Source organism: Pleurodeles waltl, chromosome 8, assembly GCF_031143425.1.
Source record: "Pleurodeles waltl isolate 20211129_DDA chromosome 8, aPleWal1.hap1.20221129, whole genome shotgun sequence".
Lineage (NCBI taxonomy): Eukaryota > Metazoa > Chordata > Amphibia > Caudata > Salamandridae > Pleurodeles > Pleurodeles waltl.
The window spans coordinates 1,503,695,754-1,503,717,577 of NC_090447.1; the positions used below are offsets into that span (position 1 = coordinate 1,503,695,754).

The 21,824-nt window shown below is 45.2% G+C and overlaps 1 protein-coding gene across 1 annotated transcript in view; it reads right to left on the bottom strand.

Annotated features, from left to right (window-relative positions):
• Nucleotides 1-18,732, bottom strand: part of LOC138248831 (beta-1,4-galactosyltransferase 3-like) — a 304,863-nt gene extending 286,131 nt beyond the window's left edge. Inside the window, exon 1 of the mRNA XM_069202774.1 lies at nucleotides 18,614-18,732. The gene's annotated coding sequence lies outside the window, so the exon portion shown is untranslated. The remainder of the gene's footprint in view (nucleotides 1-18,613) is intronic.
• Between the last annotated feature and the right edge of the window lie 3,092 nt (nucleotides 18,733-21,824).

Consider the following 21,824-nt stretch of genomic DNA (forward strand, 5'->3'; position numbering starts at 1 on the left):
CAGGGATGTCAAGAAGAAGGATGGTAAGTCTTCTGAGAAGGGTGGGGACAAAAGTAAGCATCCCGATTCTTCATCAGGCCCACAAAAAGCCTCTGGGGCTGGTGGGTCCAAATCCTCTTCTAATAATCAACCTAAAAAGCCTTGCTGTTATTTGTGTAAAGTCAAAGGCCATTGGGTAAGTGATTCCACTTGTCCAAAGAAAAACACCAAATCTACTACTAATAGCCAATCCAAGGGTGTAGCTGGGCTCACTATTGGCAAAGTAGTTGGGATTGGTCTTGTTAGGGAGACCACAGAGGCTGTTTTAGTCTCTGATGGTGGCATTGATTTTGCCACCTTGGTTGCTTGTCCCCTTAATATGGATAAGTACAAGCAACTTCCCCTAATCAATGGTGTTGAGGTTCAGGCCTACAGGGACACAGGAGCCAGTGTAACTAAGGTGATAGAAACACTGGTCCACCCTGATCAACACCTACTTGGTCAGCAGTACCAAGTGACAGACGCTCATAACAACACTCTTAGCCACCCCATGGCTGTTGTGAATCTCAACTGGGGGGCGTGGGGGGGGAGGATTGCTGGTTCAAAGAAAGTTGTGGTAGCCACAGATGTACCTGTAGACTGTCTACTAGGAAATGATTTGGAGACATCAGCTTGGGCAGAAGTGGAGTTGGAGGCCCATGCAGCAATGCTGGGCATTCCTGGGCATATTTTCGCTTTAACCAGGGCTCAGGCCAAAAAGGACAGGGTAACTTGGATCTTGGAACAATGGACCAAGTGCTCCCTAAAGCTAGGGGTAAGAAGGGTGAATCCCTACCCACCCTCCCTCCCTCTGCAGATGATTCCCCTTCTGAGGAAGAGGAATTTCCTCCCTGTTGAAAACCTACACCAGAGGAGCTGGCAGCAGACACTGCTGAGCTTTTGGGTGGGGGGGTGGGGGGCTGCCAGGGAAGAGCGGAGTGTGGCACAGCAAACCTGTCCCACATTAGAGGGTCTCAGACAGCAAGCTGTCAAGCAGCAAAATGGGGATGTCACTGACAGTCATAGGGTATACTGGGAAGATAACCTCTTGTACACAGAGTCAAGGGACCCAAAACCTGGAGCAGCCAGGAGATTGGTAATTCCCCTGCAGTACAGAGAGTTTCTTCTCACCCTAGCACATGACATTCCTTTGGCTGGGCATTTGGGCCAGACGAAAACTTGGGAAAGACTTGTCCCCTTGTTTCACTGGCCTCATATGTCAGAGGACACCAAAGATGTTTGCAAGTCTTGTGTGACCTGCCAAGCCAGTGGCAAGACTGGTGGCACTCCAAAGGCCCCTCTAATTCCACTTCCAGTGGTTGGGGTGCCCTTTGAAAGGGTAGGGGCTGACATAGTTGGCCCCCTTGACCCTCCTACTGCTTCAGGCAATAGATTTATCTTGGTGGTAGTGGACCATGCCACAAGATATCCTAAAGCCACATCTTTAAGGACCACTACAGCTCCTGCATTGGCAAAGGCCCTCCTGGGAATCTTTTCCAGGGTGGGTTTTCCTAAAGAGGTGGTGTCAGGCAGAGGTAGCAACTTCATGTCTGCATACCTAAAAGCAATGTGGAAGGAGTGTGGTGTTACCTACACGTTCACCACCCCTTACCATCCACAAACAAATGGTCTGGTTGAGAGGTTTAATAGAATTCTCAAAGGTATGATAATGGGACTCCCTGAAAAACTCAGGAGATGGGATGTCCTGTTACCTTGCCTCCCTTTTGCTTACAGGGAGGTACCCCAGAAAGGAGTGGGCTTCAGCCCCTTTGAACTCCTCTTTGGGCACCCTGTAAGAGGTCCACTTACTTTTGTGAAGGAGGGTTGGGAAAAACCTTTAAAAGCTCCTAAACAGGACATAGTAGACCACGTACTTGGCCTAAGTTCCAGAAGAACGAGTTACTTACCTTCGGTAACGACTTTTCTGGTGGATGCATTAGCTACCTGTGGATTCCTCACCTCATGAATACTCCCATGGCGCCAGCATTCTACGGAAATCTTCTTACTAGTCTCTGCACGTCGACGAGGACGTCACTGTCTCGCACGCGACGCCGTCTGACGTCATACAGGCAATAAGAGGTCCTCGACGACGTGCGGACGTCAGTACCAATCATTTTTTACGTGCATGAGAACAACCAGGCAATGCAATGAAAGAACAAAGCAACATCCATTATATTGTAAAAATACACCACATTGTATGAATAACTGTAAATCTTTTTTTTTTTTTTTATGTACATATATATATATATATATATAAAACTCTTTCTTTTTAAAAAATATATACACACACCAAGTATATACATAAAGATATATACACATATACCCATATATATATATAAATATATTATCTATATACATCTATTGCACCCTCAAAGATCAAGAGGAGCGCACTCAAGGATTACTTGGCAAGACCATAAAGGCAACGGGGAGGCGGGTGGGACCGTGAGGAATCCACAGGTAGCTAATGTATCCACCAGAAAAGTCGTTACCGAAGGTAAGTAACTCGTTCTTCTGATGGATACAACTACCTGTGGATTCCTCACCTCATGAATAGAGTCCCAAAGCAGTAACACGCCCGGCGGTGGGTGCCTAAATGGTCAAACCAAGAAATCCTGCAGCACTGACCGTGCAAAATGGCCGTCCCTTCTAACCTCAGAATCTAAACAGTAATGTTTTGCAAAAGTGTGAAGGGACGACCAAGTTGCGGCCTTGCAGATGTCGACCACAGGAACACCTCTGGCTAAGGCCGAAGTGGCCGACTTAGCTCTGGTGGAATGAGCTCTAATGCCCTCAGGAGGATCCTTCTTTGCCAAAGAGTAACATATTTTAATGCAAAGAACAACCCACCTGGATAGTGTTCTCTTGTGGACTGCCTTTCCTCCCCTCTTGCCCACGTATCCAATAAACAGCTGATCCTCCAGTCTGAAATCCTTTGTTCTATTGATAAAGAAGCTCAACGCTCTCTTTGGATCCAGACGGTGCAGTCTTTCTTCCTCTTTGGAAGGATGAGGCGGAGGATAGAACGTGGACAAAGTAATTGCCTGAGCCAAATGGAAGGGTGAAACAACCTTCGGGAGGAAAGCAGCCTTGGTCCTCAACACCACCTTATCCCCATAAAAAGTTGTATAAGGGGGTTTTACTGATAAGGCCTGCAACTCACTCACTCTCCTTGCTGATGTTATAGCTATCAGGAAGACTGTTTTTAAAAACAAATACCTTAAGGGGCAAGAATGCATAGGTTCAAAAGGGGACCCCATAAGGAAAGTCAGGACTAAGGACAAATCCCATTGCGGCATAACGAATGGCTTTGGAGGATATTGATTTAGAAGACCTTTCAAGAATCTGATAACAATAGGGGATTTAAATAAAGATGGTTGGTCTGGAAGACATATGAAGGCTGACAAGGCCGATAAATAACCTTTAATGGTAGCCACTGCACAACCTTTCTGCGCCAGAGATAGAGCAAAAGACAAAACGTCCGATAGATGAGCTTGTAAAGGATCAATCTGCCTCTCTCCACACCACGCAACAAATTTAGACCACCTATTAGCGTAGATAGATTTAGTGGAGTGTCGCCTGGCCGCTAATATAACATCCACTACCTCAGGCGGGAGAGAGAAGGAACTCAGGTTGCCCCGTTCAATCTCCAGGCATGTAGGTGCAAACTCTGGAGGTTGGGGTGTAAAACCTGCCCCTGCGACTGCGAGAGGAGGTCTGCCCTGAAAGGGAGACGGAGCGGCGGGCACGTTGAGAGTTGGAGAAGGTCGGAGTACCACACCCTCCTTGGCCAATCCGGAGCTATTACGATTACTAGAGCCCGGTCTTGGCGAATCTTCCTCAATACTCGAGGAATCAAGGGTATGGGAGGAAACGCGTAAAGCAACTGGCCGCACCAGGTCATTTGAAACGCGTCCCCCAATGCTTCCTGCATCGGATACTGAAGGCTGCAGAACAACGGACAATGCGCGTTCTCTCGAGTGGCGAACAGATCTACCCGAGGAAACCCCCACTTCTGGAAGATTAAACGGACTTGATCTGGATGGAGACGCCACTCGTGGTCTGCCGAGAAGTGGCGACTGAGACTGTCCGCACGCACGTTCAAGACTCCGGCCAGATGGTTTGCTATCAAGCAAACCCGATGGTCCTTTGCCCAGGACCATAGTCGAAGAGCTTCTCTGCAGAGAAGGTACGACCCCACTCCTCCCTGCTACCCGGAGAGCACGCCTCCTTGAATGCAGTCGTTGCTCAATCCGCGGAGTCGACAACACCTCCGCCGAAGTCGGAGATCGGCGCCGATCTTCCGAAGCCACCGACGCCGCATCCGGCGCCACAGGTAACTTCGGCGCCGACTGAAGAGCAGATGAAACGGATGGACCCACCGGAGTCACAGGCCGAAATCTCGACGTCGACGGGATGGAAATCCCTGGGGCCAATCCCTCCGAAGCCATCGGAGCGGCCACCGGCGCCGACACTGGCGCCGAGCCCACGTTCCCAAACGGGAGAAAGGGCATAAAGGGTGCCGGCCGAAGAGGCGCAGGATCACCCAAAGAAAAGGCCAAAGGCCCAGCCGGAGCACCCCCTGGAGCCATCTGTTGGAAGATGGCATACATCGCATTCAAGAATGCGGAACTATCGGCTCCAGGGGTGGGAAAAGCCGGATACTGGGGTGCCTGACTCGGAGGCGACCCCGACGCCGGCCTCGGCGTCTGCGCCGGAGAAAACACCTGAGGCTCCAATACCTCAATCACCGACGCCTGTCCAGGCGAAGTTGGAGACGTCGGAGAGAGCAACGGCGTCGAAGGATGCGGCGTCACCGTGGGGCTGACCTCCCATGTCCTCCGGCGCCGATCCGGAGACCTGGAACGAGCCTCCCTTGAATGACGCCGAGATTCTCTACGGCGCCGGGAGTCTCGATGACGCCGATGTCTTGGAGAAGACTTTTTCTTGTGATGCTTCTCCTTTGACTTGGCCATAAACAGCTTCGCCTCGCGTTCTTTAATGGCCTTCGGATTCATGTGCTGACACGAATCACAAGTCGAGACGTCGTGGTCGGAGCTCAAACACCAAAGGCAATCGGAATGAGGATCCGTCACCGACATCTTGCCTCCACACTCACGACAAGGCTTAAATCCAGACTTTCTCTGCGACATTATTTCCACAGAGAAAGAGTACGCAGCAAGATATACACTGTAACCGCAAGAGTAACAGTTGCTCCCTCGAAGATAACCGTTTCGAATGCACGGAAAAAAGGGAACTGACGTCCGCACGTCGTCGAGGACCTCTTATTGCCTGTATGACGTCAGACGGCGTCGCGTGCGAGACAGTGACGTCCTCGTCGACGTGCAGAGACTAGTAAGAAGATTTCCGTAGAATGCTGGCGCCATGGGAGTATTCATGAGGTGAGGAATCCACAGGTAGTTGTATCCATCAGAATGGCTGAGTATATGGAAAAGGTCAGTAAAAACCTTCAGGCCAGCCAGGAGCTGCAAAAGCAATGGCATGACCAGAAGGCTGTCCTGATCTAGTACCAACCAGGACAAAAAGTGTGGCTATTGGAGCCTGTGGCCCCAAGAGCACTCCAAGACAAATGGAGTGGACCCCATCTAATTGTTGAGAAGAAGGGTGAGGTTACCTATTTGGTAGACCTGGGCACTGCCAGAAGTCCCCTTAGGGTGATTCATGTTAACCGCCTGAAACCCTACGACAGGGCTGATCTCACCCTGCTCATGGCAACAGATGAGGGACAGGAAGAAGAGAGTGACCCTCTCCCTGATCTCTTCCCCACCACTGAAGCAGATGCTTAGTGGAGGGAGTAGTTTTAGCAGATTGTCTCACTGCAGAATGGAAAGACAACTGCATCAATCGCCTAAGCCAGTTTTCAGACCTCTTTTCACTTGTACCAGGAACAACATCCTGGTGTGAACACACAATTGACACTGGAGACAGCCTTGCTGTCAAAAGTAAAATGTATAGACAGCCTGACCATATTAGAGACTGCATCAAACAAGAGGTGCAGAAAATGTTAGATTTAGGGGTGATTGAACCTTCTGAAAGCCCATGGGCTAGCCCAGTGGTGCTTGTACCTAAACCTCACACCAAAGATGGAAAGAGAGAGATTAGGTTTTGTGTAGATTACAGAGGGCTCAATCAGGTAACCAAAACTGATGCTCACCCAATACCCAGGGCAGATGAGCTCATTGATAAACTGGCTTCTGCCAATTATCTTAGCACTTTTTATCTAACTGCAGGGCATTGGCAGATTAGATTGGAGGAAGATGCTAAACCCAAGACTGCATTTTCTACCATTGGAGGGCACTACCAATTCACAATAATGCCCTTTGGTTTGAAAAATGCACCTGCCACTTTTCAGAGGTTGGTGAACACAGTCCTGCAAGGGTTGGAGGCTTTCAGTGCAGCATATCTAGATGATATTGCTGTCTTTAGCTCAACCTGGGATGATCACCTGGTTCACCTTTGGAAAGTTTTGGAGGCCCTGCAAAAGGCAGGCCTCACTATCAAGGCCTCAAAGTGCCAGATAGGGCAGGGGAAAGTGGTTTATCTGGGCCACCTGGTTGGTGGAGAACAGATTGCACCACTACAGGGGAAAATCCAAACTATCATGGATTGGGTGCCCCCTACAACACAGACCCAGGTGAGAGCCTTTTTAGGCCTCACAGGGTACTATAGGAGAGTCATCAAGAATTATGGCTCCATAGCAGCCCCTCTTAATGATCTCACTAGCAAGAAAATGCCTAAGAAGGTGCTATGGACAGAAAGCTATCAGAAAGCTTTTGAGGAGCTCAAACAGGCCATGTGCTCTGCACCTGTCCTAAAAAGCCCATGTTACTCCAAGAAATTCATTGTTCAAACTGATGCATCTGAATTAGGGGTAGGGGCAGTACTATCACAGCTGAATTCTGAGGGCCAGGGTCAACCAGTTGCTTTTATCAGCAGAAGGCTGACCCCTAGAGCAAAGCGTTGGTTTGCCATAGAGAGGGAGGCCTTTGCTGTGGTCTGGGCACTGAAAAAGCCTTGAGCTGACAGAAGTGCAGGAAGACCCAAAGACTAGATAGAAGATCTGAAGGATGGTAGACCGGAATAGAGCCCTCTAATACACAAACTATATACCTCAAGAAATGCAAAGTTGAATCTAGCTCAATATTATAATTTACACAAAATATGCATTACACTTCTGATCATACATAAAGTTAAAAGAAAAGCATAGAAAAGATGCCCTATTTTTACATCATAAATATGGCATTGCAATGTTGTGTACACTGAGGCAACGGAGTTAAATAATGAGCTGACAATGTTTACAGATAATGTTTTCCTTTTAGGTCTCAAAACTAGGGAAAAGGCAGTGTACAGATTTGTGGGACATTTCACAAATACCTTATGCTTGGGAAGTCAGAAAGATTTTTTTTCTGTAGGATGACTGCTTTGAGGATTTCAAAATAATCCAAGACATCCATGACAGTTGCAGATTTCCTTAAGAAATTACACAAATAACATTTAAATATGCAGATTTTCCATCATCTGAAAGGATTTGCATGCGTAGGGTAAACCGAACACTCCTTAGCTCTTTTTTGTTTGGAAGAGGGAAAAATATTTCCCTTGTGGGGGCAGGGGGACAATAAATAAAACAAATAAGGAGATATTTTTGTTGTGCAGAAAAACCCCTTTCTTTCCTCCTCCTTTAAATAAAAAGTGGTGATCCCTGATGATTTTCACAACATAAGTTCACTTAGTCGTTCTTTGACAGATGTAGATCAGCAGGTGGTTACTGGGAAGGAAACTACCTGCCAGGGGCACAAAAACACCAAATCAACTGTGGGTTTAGAGATGTTCACTTACTTCACAGGCAGGTTCACCTAGTAGTATATACAAACCAGTATATCAACATTCTGAATGCAGAAACTTAACTGGCCTAATTCCTGCATTTCCTTGAAATTCTGCTAACCTGATTCTTTCAGTCAGGAATAGGAATTTACATTTACAAAGCATTTTTTTCTGTGTCTGGTTACAATACAAATACTTTCTGAATCAGGCCACGTATATTCGCTTATACAACAGACTTACCCTTGCAATGAATCAGGCTAAAGCTCTAGAAACTTAAGAATGTTGAAACAGGACAAAAGCCTCTGTGGGTCCTGCAGCTTTCATCACAATTCTAAATGACGCATTTATCACTTACATTAAACATTTGTCAGGGACCATCAATCTCTGGCTGAATGAATCCTTCCCAGAACCACTCTTCCACCAGCTTTATCATGACAAACCTCCACCAGACAAACTGACAACCACCTCTTTCTCTCAGCCACACTGTTGTACTAGCCACTGCCTGCAGGATATAATATTCTTGAGTGCTCCCTCTCTTTGAACCTCAATTAAAAACTTCCAACTTCCAACTCAAACTGGCCAAGTGGAAGTAGTAACTGCCACAAACCACCACCCAAGAGAAGCACGCCTCCCGTTGTACTCTCCTGCCACTCTGTACCCTCTGGCCAGTCAGGTAGTGGTGGTCCACCATACTGGTGGTACTGGTAAAGGACACATATGTCTCACTACTCCAAGAAAAACTGGGCCCATAAGCAAGACGTCAAAAACAAGATGGTGACAAAGAGGGCTACCTTAAACAGTCAGTGACACATTAAAGACTACCAAACGACTATTATTACCACCCTTATGGTCCTAGGAAGCGAAAGCATAAATATTTCAGAAAGAAGATCAAAAGTTACTTTGATAAAACTGCAAGGCACACTAACTAGAGCACAAAGATACCATACAGACATATTTATTAGCAGCAGTACATATGTTGCTTACTTCGTTAGGTTATACCTCAAAACTCTGATTCCCAATAATGTAATTAATGTACTGCGATTGTAATATAAAGAATGACAGAGAAACAGGCACAATACTTCCCACGGAATGAGTTTATGTATGCTACAATTTAAGAAGCCCCAGAATTCGCGTGAGTGAACCACAGCCCACAGATGCAAATAACTAACTAACGAGCTGGCGACAAAGAAAACAGTTTAAAATGGAAAAAAACACTGCAGACTGGTCTGCGAATATTCACCTTTCTCGTTGGCTGGAAGGAAAGCACAGACAGTCACGCTCATAATGCTATGAAAATCTGCATTCTTCCTTGTGTATTGTGTACACGTTCAATAACTTGTCAGGCACGAAAAATGTCACCTTTCGGAAAAGGTCATTAACTGAATGCTGTGGGGCTTTCACGTGCCACACATTGAGTACTAGCACGGGTACGTGTCAATTCAGTGCCAGAGAGGTACTGGTTAAGGAAGGTAATTGGTATTTCTCGTCGCCATTCATAACCAAGGTAACCAAAAGGTCTCCATGTCGGCAGTCTCTGGCTTCCCTTTTACAGTAAGTCATTGTTTTCAGGTGAGCAAGTTGAACAGGTTCCACTGAACTGAACCAAGACCTCCTGTAAGAACGAATTTTGCAAAGGGTGTGGGTTGGACTCTCATGTTGCACAACTACGCCTCAATGCACTACAGTAGATGTAGTTCAGTATACTCCAATTACAGTTAATCTTAGTGCTCAATTCTTGCTCAGTCATGCAGGCAAATCTCCTGACACTCGTTTCATTTTTTTATCATTAATAAGAGACGAGTATGCCTTCCATTTACGGGCGCTTAGATGCTTCTCATATATTCCTGTAGATGATCATTAAAGGAAGCCTGGATCAAGCCAAAAAAGGAACCAATTTGTTGACTCCTACAGCGTTATGGATAAACTGCTCACGGTAAGAGCACTAATTCTGTAGAGCGGTGGTTGAGAACAGTTCGTCCACACTTGGGGTTTTGGAACCCCGGCGCTTGTACGGACAACCTTCACCAAATGTAAATCTATAAGGGGGCCAACTCTGAATGGCTTCTGTGTTAGCTCCCACCCCACCCATCAATTACATCAACATGCCTTTAACCCACCCCCCCCCCCCTGAACAGCAAGCATGCACCCGAGGAACAGGTAAGGGCAGCTCCACGCATATAATGGAATTTAATCCATCCTCTCCCGGCTCCCCCTCCCATCACATGTGCAATGATCGTGGCATTAGGGGGGCATAGTGCCCTTCTAACATTCAAACCTGCCTGAGGATCATGCCTCACACAATGATGTCCAAGCAAAATTCACACCTTTAACCAGGAATACTTGGGGGTGGTGGGATGGGGTGTTAGGGAAGAGGAGCGGACCGTCCCAGGGCCAAAAGATGTATTACAGACATGTGTCAGCTCACTTTGGGCTAACTTCACCGTAATTGAGGGCAAGGAGCTTGGCCATTAGTTAACCTCTCTAGCCAAGCGTTTGTCTAACACGTAAAATATGGGTTTCATCTCAGAATCCCATAATGCACATCTCTTTTTCTTTAGTTATCTAAATTAAATAAAGTTCTTATGCCTTATTTGATTAAATTCTGTTGTGTATGTTGGTCAGGCGTTAGCCAAGACCTTATGATATGACTATAATTATATGTATAATAATAATATCCCTCCTCCATCCCACGTTTACTCATCCCAAGCCTAAATCCTATTACAATAAACTCCCAATTAACACTTCTGGATTCTTCCCCTCCTCCACCCCTCCATTACCCCAGTCAATCCAACTAACACTCACATATCTGCAGCTCAAATTAACTCATAATAATACTAAAACTGTACTCATATTTCCCTATACTAATCCACCACTAATTCCTTTTGGGTTCCGGAGTAGCGTGCTACTCGCCAAAAAGTCAAGGGTCAGGGGGTAGTAAGTACTATATAGATACTATTACAATACAATACAACTGCTGCACAGCTGTGTCATTAACATTTGCCTTTGGCCTGCCTCTGCATATAGCATGGGACAATGTGTCAGTCCACTTCAGCCATTGGCTAACTGTGAGTTAGGGCATTTTCCCCATCACAAGAAGTACATCCTCACACAAAGTCATTGATTTCAGTGCCAAGGACTACTATGGCAACGTTTTAAGCCATGTGCCCATTATGTTATATAGGAAGGTGATGCAGTATTGGCCATGTGGGGAAGGTACTGAACTTACTTTTGGTTTCAATAACTTGCACTCCTAAATTTGGGTCAAGGATGAGGAAATGTGAAAGTTTACATCATTTTTGAGTAATTTTACACTCGCATTTTGTGAACAGCCAAAAAAGTTACTCAAAACTGTAAGAGTAAATTGCACAAGTGTAAGCTATCTTTCTGAATAACCTCTGTGTGCTTAGAACTTATGTGCCTGTGGATGCCTGAGGGGCTTAGCACTGCAAAGTGCAACCACATCCTAGTAAGCCATTCATTATATATTGCAGGAGAGCCAGTGTGGGACCCTACACTCCACATTGCAAGGACAGCATGTAAACCAAGAGGCACTCTGTGAGTTGGTCCACCAACATGGTGTGTGCTTGACATCGGAAGGCCAGAGACCAGTGTGTGACTTCAAGAATCGCCCCATCACCGCTGTGAACTGTGGTCCCTGCAAACTTGAGGAGCGAGACCCTGCAAGTGGCACCCCGTGAGTTTGACTGTCAACCCCATGGACACTCTGCAATCCAATCCAAAGCTACCTTTGTGAGCCAACACATTCAGAGTGATGACTGCAGGATGTAAAGAAGACAACAACAGCCATCCCCAAACCCAGCGTAATTCTAACTGTAGCCGTCCGCTTCACTTTTGTCTTCTGCAGAGCCCATTCAGCTGGAGAAGGTACGCAGACTACCACAAAACGACTGATACTGCACCAGTCTGCCTTTTACTGTTGAAAGACTGGTGTTACCAAGGCTCCACCATCTATCGACACTGCAGTGACCACGAACTTCACTGCAGGCCCAGATCTCTCAATAAAATACTGCACCCATCCCAATGAAACACTGGGGAAAAAAAGGTAGAGAACTTGGCTAATGTTTGGTTAAAACTGTATAGCTATCACTCTTATTCCTGGTTAAAACTGCATAGCTATAACCTTAAGTCTCACCCACTTGCTCAGCTGAGAAGGTGGCAGTGATTATATTAGTTGTAATGTCATAGAACATCTTAAAGATACTGTGTATATTTTAATAATGAAAACATAGTTAAAACGTATTCCTTCTTTTCTGTTTGTTGATGTAAATTTGTTGTATCTGTTTTTGTATTAGCGGTACATATGTGAATTGTCTTACTATCAAATTGGAAAACGCATAAGGTATATTTCTCATTAACATTTTTTATTATTTTTGCAAAAAAGAGTAATATTGCTAAAGCAGTGTATTTCAGGTGGAAGGTCTGCTGCCTGAACTAGACGTTCTATCCATCTTCTAAAAGTAAGCCTTGACTGTTCATTCCAGCAACATAATGAAAGGCCAAGCCTAAAAAGGAGGCCATTGGCAGTTCTGCGAGTTTGCAGCAGCATTTGTTTTCTGTATTTCCAAGGATGCGGCAATACTTATTGCAAGGGATTCCTATCTGCCAAGGTGTTGTGCAGGAACCTGACAATAGACAACACCTCCGATGACTTGATTATGGCTTCATAATTCCGTCTGATCGAAGGTAGGTCCTAATGGCCACCCGTTCCTTCTGATCTGCATTGGGAATCGGTTGCTGGTCCTGGAGAGCAGGCCTTCTACTAAGACGTTTGTAAAACCTAATGTCCCACTCTACCTATCCAACAGAGAAAGGACCAGAAGCCAAATCAACATTGTGGGCCATATAGAAAGGCTACTCTCTAGTGAAGCCAGGTATGTCATAGATGAACACAATGTTCTTGCTCCAATTCTCCGAGGATGCAGGTGCACTGCTGTGAGAGCTTGAGCTTTGCAGACTGGCGAAAAAAGTGTGCATTAGTGGGTGGATCAGTTAGCATAGGTGTGACAGTCTTTGTTCTGTTTTTCTATACTCCCAGCAGCCTGCACAGTGTTAACGTCAGCTGCCCTGTTTTGCAACGGTATGTAGCAATGTATCTGCTGAAGATGAAGGTGCATGGCTGGAGGAGTTGAATTAGACTTCTGCATTAAATCACGACCATGCCTTCATGTTGGTCTATTGACAGCAAGGCCAGAAGACAGCCACTCACTGGTACAACCATAAAATTGAGCTTAGTTAAAAAAAAAATGCACCTCAAATAATTAGTGGGGATAAATCTCTAAATCTGATTTACAGAGTAATGAATTAAAATAAAATCAGAAGACTAGTGATGAAACAGTAAGTATGGATACAAATAATTAATTGTGTCAAAACTGCAATTCTGATCAGAGAAACTTTCCCTTTCCTCTTGCAAGTTATTTTGGTATTGCAGCAGTCTACACCCTCTACCTTTCACACTCGGAGGAAGCTGGCCGGACCCATAAATATACCAAAATTCCTGATTTAGGTGGGATGAACATGGTTTTTAAGAGGGGACGGGAGGTGGTCCTTTTTACCATTCTGCTCCTCAACTCTGATGTCTAAAGTGTCCGATTTTTTTCTCTAATTATCCCACCCAGATATTCAAAAATGTTGGCAAGTATGAAAACCTACTCCTCGTTTTGTACTCCAAAATGACCGCTGCCGAAAAAAGGTGGCAGATGGCATTTTGTGATGAGGTTACCTTATTGCCAACGGCTGCACCTTGTTGCTGCTCTATGGCTTGAGTGGGAGGCGAAGACAGCGTGGGAGCCGAAGGAAAGGGTTGCGGCACTGATGACGTTCCTTGAATGGGGTTGGACGAAATAGGTCAAGAAAGGAGGGTAGTGGGCAGATGGCTGCCCCCAAAAAGAAATACAAGTAGGCTGCAAAAAAGTTATTTTTGCCTAAATAGCAATTTGGTCTTTCAAATTTCGCACTGAAAAATGCGGACAATTTAAATCACGCCTAAAGTTTCTAAAACGTGAACTAGACTATCTAAAATGGGAGTCCGATGATGAAAGAACAAGACGTACATTCAAACTGTCAGATGAGTATACAGCACACTTTTGAGACTCGTTATGCATGCAGAATTCAAACGGAAAAAAATATGATCTAATAAAAGTACATTATTTATATTTAGCGTCTAAATACAAGTAACATTCAGGAACAGTATAGAGCAACAGCTGTTAACCTAAGGCGCAGGTACCTTTAGGGATTAACAACTCCTACTCGGGAGATCTGCCACTGCTTATAAAAGTAATTCATTTTAACAGAGTAATAAAAAGTGCACAAAATAAGAAGCAAAATGTAAATTGTAAAAAAAATTAAACGTTCTGTACATACGAAGGAATTTGAAAATGGAGTCTAAAAATTAAATTGGTATCCTCAGATTGATTCCAGCGACCAGTGCAAAGGCATCAAATAAAATATAGTATGGACCAGTGCTTTAAATGGGCTGGTACTCGCCGGCTGTAAGTACAGGCACTTTTCTATTCACCCTTCACCCTTTGATTACTGGAACTTCTCCTTCGCCAAAGAGAGTACCGATACTCTGAGGAACACGATTGAATAATCAGTGGCCAGAGCGCCAATGTACATCCTGCATCGATGATGCTCTAAGCGGAGCCGCTAATGAATCATCAGCCGCTCCTTTACTTTATCAGGGCTGCCCGCAGGTTTTGACACGTTGCATCATGGGGTAACAGAGCAGGCCCCATTGACCCTTGCCAGTAAATCCCATTTTAGGTGTGCAATGCAGGGTGGGCTGCCTGGCCCATGCAAACTGTGACGTTAAATTCAAGTTGTGTAACGTTATAATACATTTTTTTTTTGCAGATCTGAGTGATTTTGCGCCACAGCCTTTAAAAGGCAAGAGGTAGCGTGAAAAAGCACCAGAGTTCAGTGTGGCCACGATTTTAGAAGGGCAAATAATTACACTTTATTCAGTTTCCATCAGTGCCCAGAAGAGAGGGAAAGAAAGTGAAAGGAGGGAGAAACAAGTGAGAAAGGAGAAAGAAAGTGGGGAAGATGGAGAGGGCAAGAGATAAATATAACTAAAAAGGACAACTTTATAGTGATGGAACTTGATAAGACGATCTTCAATCGAACAATAACTCTTTGCGTAATATCACTGAGGCCCCCTTCCAGCATAATTTTGATTTATTTTCAGCTATTTCGAACTGTATACGTGTGATGCACTTGCACCCAAAGTAAGCCACACTCATGCTTCAAATTTGTTCTACTACAGCATGGTGCAATTCATTCTGTATCACTGGTTTGGTCGTTCTGGCACTAGTGTTTTGTTTAATTATTTTGTGCAATAAAGGTAGGGCCACTGGAATTATGTGACGGGGGCCAAATTATGCAACGGGGTTGACTGAATTATGCAGCAAGAAAAGGCAAATTATGCAGCCTAACAGGGAACATTATATGATAGTATTACTTCATTATTTTGAATTTTTTACATATAGTAACACTGTCTAGGAAAATATTTCACCTTATTAGTACCAGTTTAATGCCCAATATAGAAATAAGAAACTCAAAGGTGACCAGCCAACCTTTGCAAAGGGCCTTCCACTGCACAGGATCACGTTGCCATATTTTTACTCACTTTTGATCTGTTTAAACTGGAAACAAATGTGTTTGATACAATCTGCAGATTATGCACCAGATAATCAATAGTTTATGTGAGAAATGCAGCATTTCCAATGTAATACAGAAAACATCACGGAATCGCATAATCCCAGTGGCCCTAAATATAGGGGTGCAAACCAGTACCCTGACATACAGGCATCAGGTTTTTCACTTCTGAGGTTAATACTGTTTGACACTGATACTCTGGCAGATAGCTCTTTCTGGTATATGATCTGTATGAATGTCAGTCTGCGAAGGTAACAATGATTGATTGGTGGTCTGGCTGAGTTGTCTAATCTTGAGTTTTGCGCATGCACCTTTAGAATATTTGAAAGGCGATGGATATAGAAAGGAGAAGACAGACAAACTGGAAGTAGGGTGAGAAAGGAGGAATAGGAACGAGGAGAACAAAGAGTGAAAGGAAGGTACTAAATAAAGAGGAGACATAGATCAGAAAGAGAGAAGAAACAATGAGGGAAGACAAGAGCAATATTAAGTAGAAGACAGGAGGATTCAGACAAGGAGTCACAGAGGTATAGTTAAAGAAAGGAGGAGGAAATAGGGATGGAAAGGATGAGAGAGCAGAAGGAAGAATGAGGGAAAGGAGATGGGAAAGCTGCAGTTTTAAAAAAAATAATAAAATGAGTTACAAATGCATCACTTTAAGGGGGTTCTGCTTAAGTGAAGAAATAGCTTAGCTCTAAAATTAATTGAAATTCAATTTTTCCTTTACATGGTGACATGAAGGAAAATGACAATTATTATGGATATTCATGGTAAATATTTAAGAGGGCTCTTGGGCCCTTTATATACAAATAAAAACACATAGGAGGAACTGTGAATTAAATTTCAACTTTACCATGACATCAAGTGACTCGCAACAACATATGGTAATTAATTAAAACATTAATGCTTATTTTCTTAATCACCACATGGAGTTCCACAACCCTTGTTTTTGTTCTTCAAATAGTTTACATCAATATACGTCATTATTTTGTACCTTTTAAACCGACTACACCGACATTAGGTGATTAAACATTATTATTGAATCCAAGAGATTTATAAAAGGGACTTTAAAGGAACAGCCATAGCTGAGAAGTGTGGCACAATGGTTAGAGCGGCAGACCCTGATGCAGAAATCTGGCCTGGGACCAGGGTTCAATTCCCACCTCGGCAGGTCTTGGGCTCAATTCCCTTGGACCAGATAATTCTTGCTGCGGTGCCTAATCTAATTAATGGGTCCCACTCTGGAACTCTGGGCAATAGCTTGCTTAATCTCCACAATGACCCTGACAGCGCTTGGATGCCTGGCTTCACTCTGGGGGTTGTCCAGGATCAATTCCCTTGGAGCAGATAATTCTCGCTACGGTGCCTAATCTAATTAATGGGTCCCACTCTGGGCAATAGCTTGCTTAATCTCCACAACGGCCCTGACAGTGCTTGGATGCCTGGCTTCACTCTGGGGGTTGTCCAGGAGTGGGTGCCTTACAGGGAAAAGCCAGGAGGGGTTCAACAGCAGTATGCGTAGTGCCTTGAGACCCTAACGGGTGAGTAGTGCACTATACAAGTGCAAAATTTACAATAAAAAGGAACAATATAGTTGATAAGTAGAGGCAGAATCTGTCATAACTAACTGGATCATGGTGTGCCCTTTTCTAAGTTTCTTTCTCAGGCCGCACATGGTAGCCATTAGTGTGGATATAGTGAAAATTCAAATGTTGTGCTTGTGCCGTAAGTGCAGAAGAAATCTGCATACAACTGAAAAACTTGGCTAAATGTATTCTTTTGCAGATGGAAAATAATAATAATACAGACAGCAGAAATGTTTCAGTGTCATCATGTGGAATTGTACACTGAGAAAGTCTTAGTGTTGTTAATAAATGTTTTCTCTTAGCCTCACCCCTAGCTCCATCCCAAACTACACCCTTAGTCCACGGCTACATTTGGCGAGTACCTGTACTTATTTTCCCCCATTTAAAGCACTGGTATGGCCTGCATTTGTTTGATGAATGCCTGTTTCTGTGTTTTGTAGTTCAAATCATTGTAATTGCTTAAGCAGGGGGTCTCTGGCTTCCAGAAATTACTAAGGGGACGGGGGTTGGGAACCTTCGATCCATTAATGATTAACGAAGGTCCATTTAAGTCAAAAGTTTAAGTTTAGAGGGAAAGTTTGCAAAAGCAAAGATTAGTTGCACTTACCTAAGGACTTGTGTTACATTATGACGTTTTAGAGGGAGACAGTATAGTTTTCAAAAATTATTTCTAATGAATAACACTGATCTGTACGCACTCTTACAGCTTTGCAGCGCCTGGTATTAGTGAGAGCGAATGTACTAAACTCCAAATGGAAAAAACAGAAGTCAGCCGGGCACTATTACAACGTGCATCTTACAAGGTGCACACAGACGTTGGTAGCAGGTAATTAAACCCTCGAGCGCTTTAAACTGATTATCAAACACCTAACGTGGTAATAAAAACCACGAAACCATAACTGGGTTGATTAAAGTCACAAATCAGGCGATAACCGTTAGATTGATTATGATACATAATCCGTTTGCCAAACTAGGGCGTATAGGGCAACATTTAACAACAGCCAAGATGGGTGCTTTGCTCTAAAGTGATTTTTTAAAGCGCAACGATAAAAAAAAATACAGCACCACCACGTTGAGAATAATCAAGTCTCTGGTTGGTCTGTGTGGAAAACTGAGGGACATTAGCTCTGCTGATTTATAACGTTACAGTATGAGGGGTTTCTTTTAAACGTGCTCGGTGATCACACGTAGGAGACCAGAACTCCCAGACGAAAGGACAACGCGTCCGCGACTTCACCTCAACAGGTGCAGTGTCTCCTACGTGCGGCGGCAGGAGCCCGACTCCTACACCCATTATCACGCCGAGGTGCCCGCTTGTCAACACATAAGTCTGTCAGACACACACTCTGTCAGTTACTGGGTTCCCTTCAGTCAGACACGAGGCGGTCACTCTCCACAGGCCCAGGAAGGGCAAAACGTCCTACATCAAGGAGAAGCCGGGTGGCGGGCCCAGGCGCATGCGCACAGCAGCAGCGGGGGCTCGGAGACCCTACCTGCGGGTTGACGCTCATAAACTGCCTCTCGCGTGACTGGTGCGCGTGCCCTGGATACGTTCAGCTCCCAGTGCCCTCTTCTGTCTTGAGGATGAGCTCATTTGCTATGCCGCGAGAGGCGTGCCGTCTGACGTCAGGCGTTACGTGTCGCGGTCACACGGTGGGACAGGCGCCCGGGTTTGTGTTGGAAGATGCTGCCCCGTTATAGCTTTTTGTGTTCCTGCGCTCTTCAGAAGCAGAAGGGAGGGCGTTGATACTATGGGGCAGAACTTTTTTTATTTTTTTATCCTACTTCACGCTAATATTGCGACCGAGGTTTTGCTGCGGACAACGCCTGCTTTAAAAGGGGTGGAGGGTGACTAGTGCGGTCGCACTGAACGCTGACCTGGAAAAGTGGGGAGGGCGGGGGCGGCTGTTTCGCTGTGTTTAGCAACAACTTACAATTTAAAACCACCTGAAGCAGTGGTCCATCAGTGGGGGAAGTGCATTAAAAAACAAGCATTTGCAATGCAACGGGTCTCGCGTTTGCTCGTGTTAGAGCCGATAGCGTTGTAAACTCCTAACCCGCCTTTTCACTGGTAAGGAAACCTATCGGCAAAAGTGCATTTATGTATGTAACCAGAAAAAGTACAATTAACTGTGTAACAGGGCCGATATTATGTAAAGCGCTCGACTTCTGCCAAGCGAGATCGCGCTGGGAAAATATAGAAAAAAAGTAGTCCACAAGCCGGACAGAAAACAGCGAGCCTCGCATGTTTTCTGTACTTGGTCAATGCGCTCGAGGAGGGCTATCCACCAGAAAAGGCATGACATGTGCATGCCTTCTACTAATGAAATCGAGCACATTCTAACAGGCAAGCCCACAAGCCAATGACAGACACTGACGTGGACAGGGCTCCGAGCCCTTTTTAATTACTAAGAGTCTCGCTTAGCAAAACTCATGCGCAAGCGCATGCGACGCAGACTCAACCCTAAAAAGTATGGTGACTGATGCTGTATGCAATGGGGTGAGGTCAATGAGTGTGGGGGCGGGGTCCAAGTTGTGGCTAAAAACACAAAGTATTTTCCTTCATATAGCTGCATATATAATAACCAGTGCTTGAAATGGAAAAATAAGTGTGCAGGCATTCTGTAACAGAGTACCTGCTTGTTTCTGAGAAGTGCTGGTACTCCTTAATTAAGAGTATTATGTTTTCTTTAAGTAGTGGACGTATTCTCCCACACCATACGCCGTACCGGCCCATTTAAAGCACTGATAATATGGATTAAATACAAAAATAAGTAAAAAAGTTAAGTTAATCAGTGGTAAGGACACTATTGTGTATTAAGAGCCCTCTATTAGTTAATGCACTGAGAGGTCTGTGTGTAACCAGAGAGCCACAGAATTAATTCTTGGTTGTATTCTTAGTGTTAGGAGGGCCCACCCTGTGACATGAAGCATTAGGACCCTAGGGTAGGTCGCTTCCCCCCGCCGCTGCAGCTCCACCTGCCCAGGCTCCTGCCACCTCCCAGCAAAACCGTAAGTACTCCCTGCGCTCCCCCTGTCCAAGCCCTCGTTACTCATCTCTGTCCTCTGAACTCTCTCTCTTCAAACCTTTTCTTCATACCTCTGCTGTCCTCTCTCTGTCCATTTTTCTTCGTTTTCTGCCCTTCCCCTGGCATCCATTTTCTTCATGTTCTTTTTCTTCTTCTGTGTTCTTCTGCTCCTGCACTCAATTTCCTTAGTGTTCTGCTCCTGCACTCCATTTCCTTCGTGTTCTTTTTCTTCTTCTTTGTTCTTCTGCTCCTGCACTCCATTTCCTTCGTGTTCTTCTCTTCTTCTGTGTTCTTCTGCTCCTGCACTCCATTTCCTTCGTGTTCTTCTGCTCTTGCACTCCATTTCCTTCGTGTTCTTCTCTTCTTCTGTGTTCTTCTGCTCCTGCACTCCATTTCCTTTGTGTTCTTCTGCTCTTGCACTCCATTTCCTTCGTGTTCTTTTTCTTCTTCTGTGTTCTTCTGCTCCTGCACTCCATTTCCTTCGTGTTCTTCTGCTCCTGCACTCCATTTCCTTTGTGTTCTTTTTCTTCTTCTGTGTTCTTCTGCTCCTGCACTCCATTTCCTTCGTGTTCTTCTCTTCTGCTCCTGCACTCCATTTCCTTCGTGTTCTTCTGCTCCTGCACTCCATTTCCTTCGTGTTCTTTTTCTTCTTCTGTGTTCTTCTGCTCCTGCACTCCATTTCCTTCGTGTTCTTCTGCTCCTGCACTCCATTTCCTTCGTGTTCTTCTCTTCTTCTGTGTTCTTCTGCTCCTGCACTCCATTTCCTTCGTGTTCTTCTGCTCCTGAACTCCATTTCCTTTGTGTTCTTTTTCTTCTTCTGTGTTCTTCTGCTCCTGCACTCCATTTCCTGCGTGTTCTTTTCCTCTCTTCTTCTGACTCCTCTCTTTTCTTCTGACTCCTCTCTTTTCTTCTGACTCCTCTCTTCTCTTCTTCTGATTCCTCTCTTCCTCTGTAATCCATCTCTTCCCAATCTTCTTTCCCTTCCCCTCTATCTGACCCCCCCGCCCTCTGCTTTCCCGCCACCACCACCCGTTCGACCCCGCCCCCCCTGCTCCCATTCGTCGGCCCACCTCCCGCCCCCAGCTGACCCCCTCATCCCCCCTCCTCCCTCTTTTGGTGGCCTCAGCGCGGCAGAGACAGCGACCCTTGACCCTAGGGTAGGTCGCTTCCTCCGCCGCTGCAGCTCCACCTGCCCAGGCTCCTGCCACCTCCCAGCAAAACCGTAAGTACTCCCTGCGCTCCCCCTGTCCAACCCCTCGTTACTCACCTCTGTCCTCTGAACTCTCTCTCTTCCAACCTTTTCTTCATACCTCTGCTGTCCTCTCTCTGTCCATTTTTCTTCGTTTTCTGCCCTTCCTCTGGCATCCATTTTCTTCATATTCTTTTTCTTCTTCTGTGTTCTTCTGCTCCTGCACTCCATTTCCTTCGTGTTCTTCTGCTCCTGCACTCCATTTCCTTCGTGTTCTTTTTCTTCTTCTTTGTTCTTCTGCTCCTGCACTCCATTTCCTTCGTGTTCTTCTGCTCCTGCACTCCATTTCCTTTGTGTTCTTTTTCTTCTTCTGTGTTCTTCTGCTCCTGCACTCCATTTCCTTCGTGTTCTTCTCTTCTTCTGTGTTCTTCTGCTCCTGCACTCCATTTCCTTCGTGTTCTTCTGCTCCTGCACTCCATTTCCTTC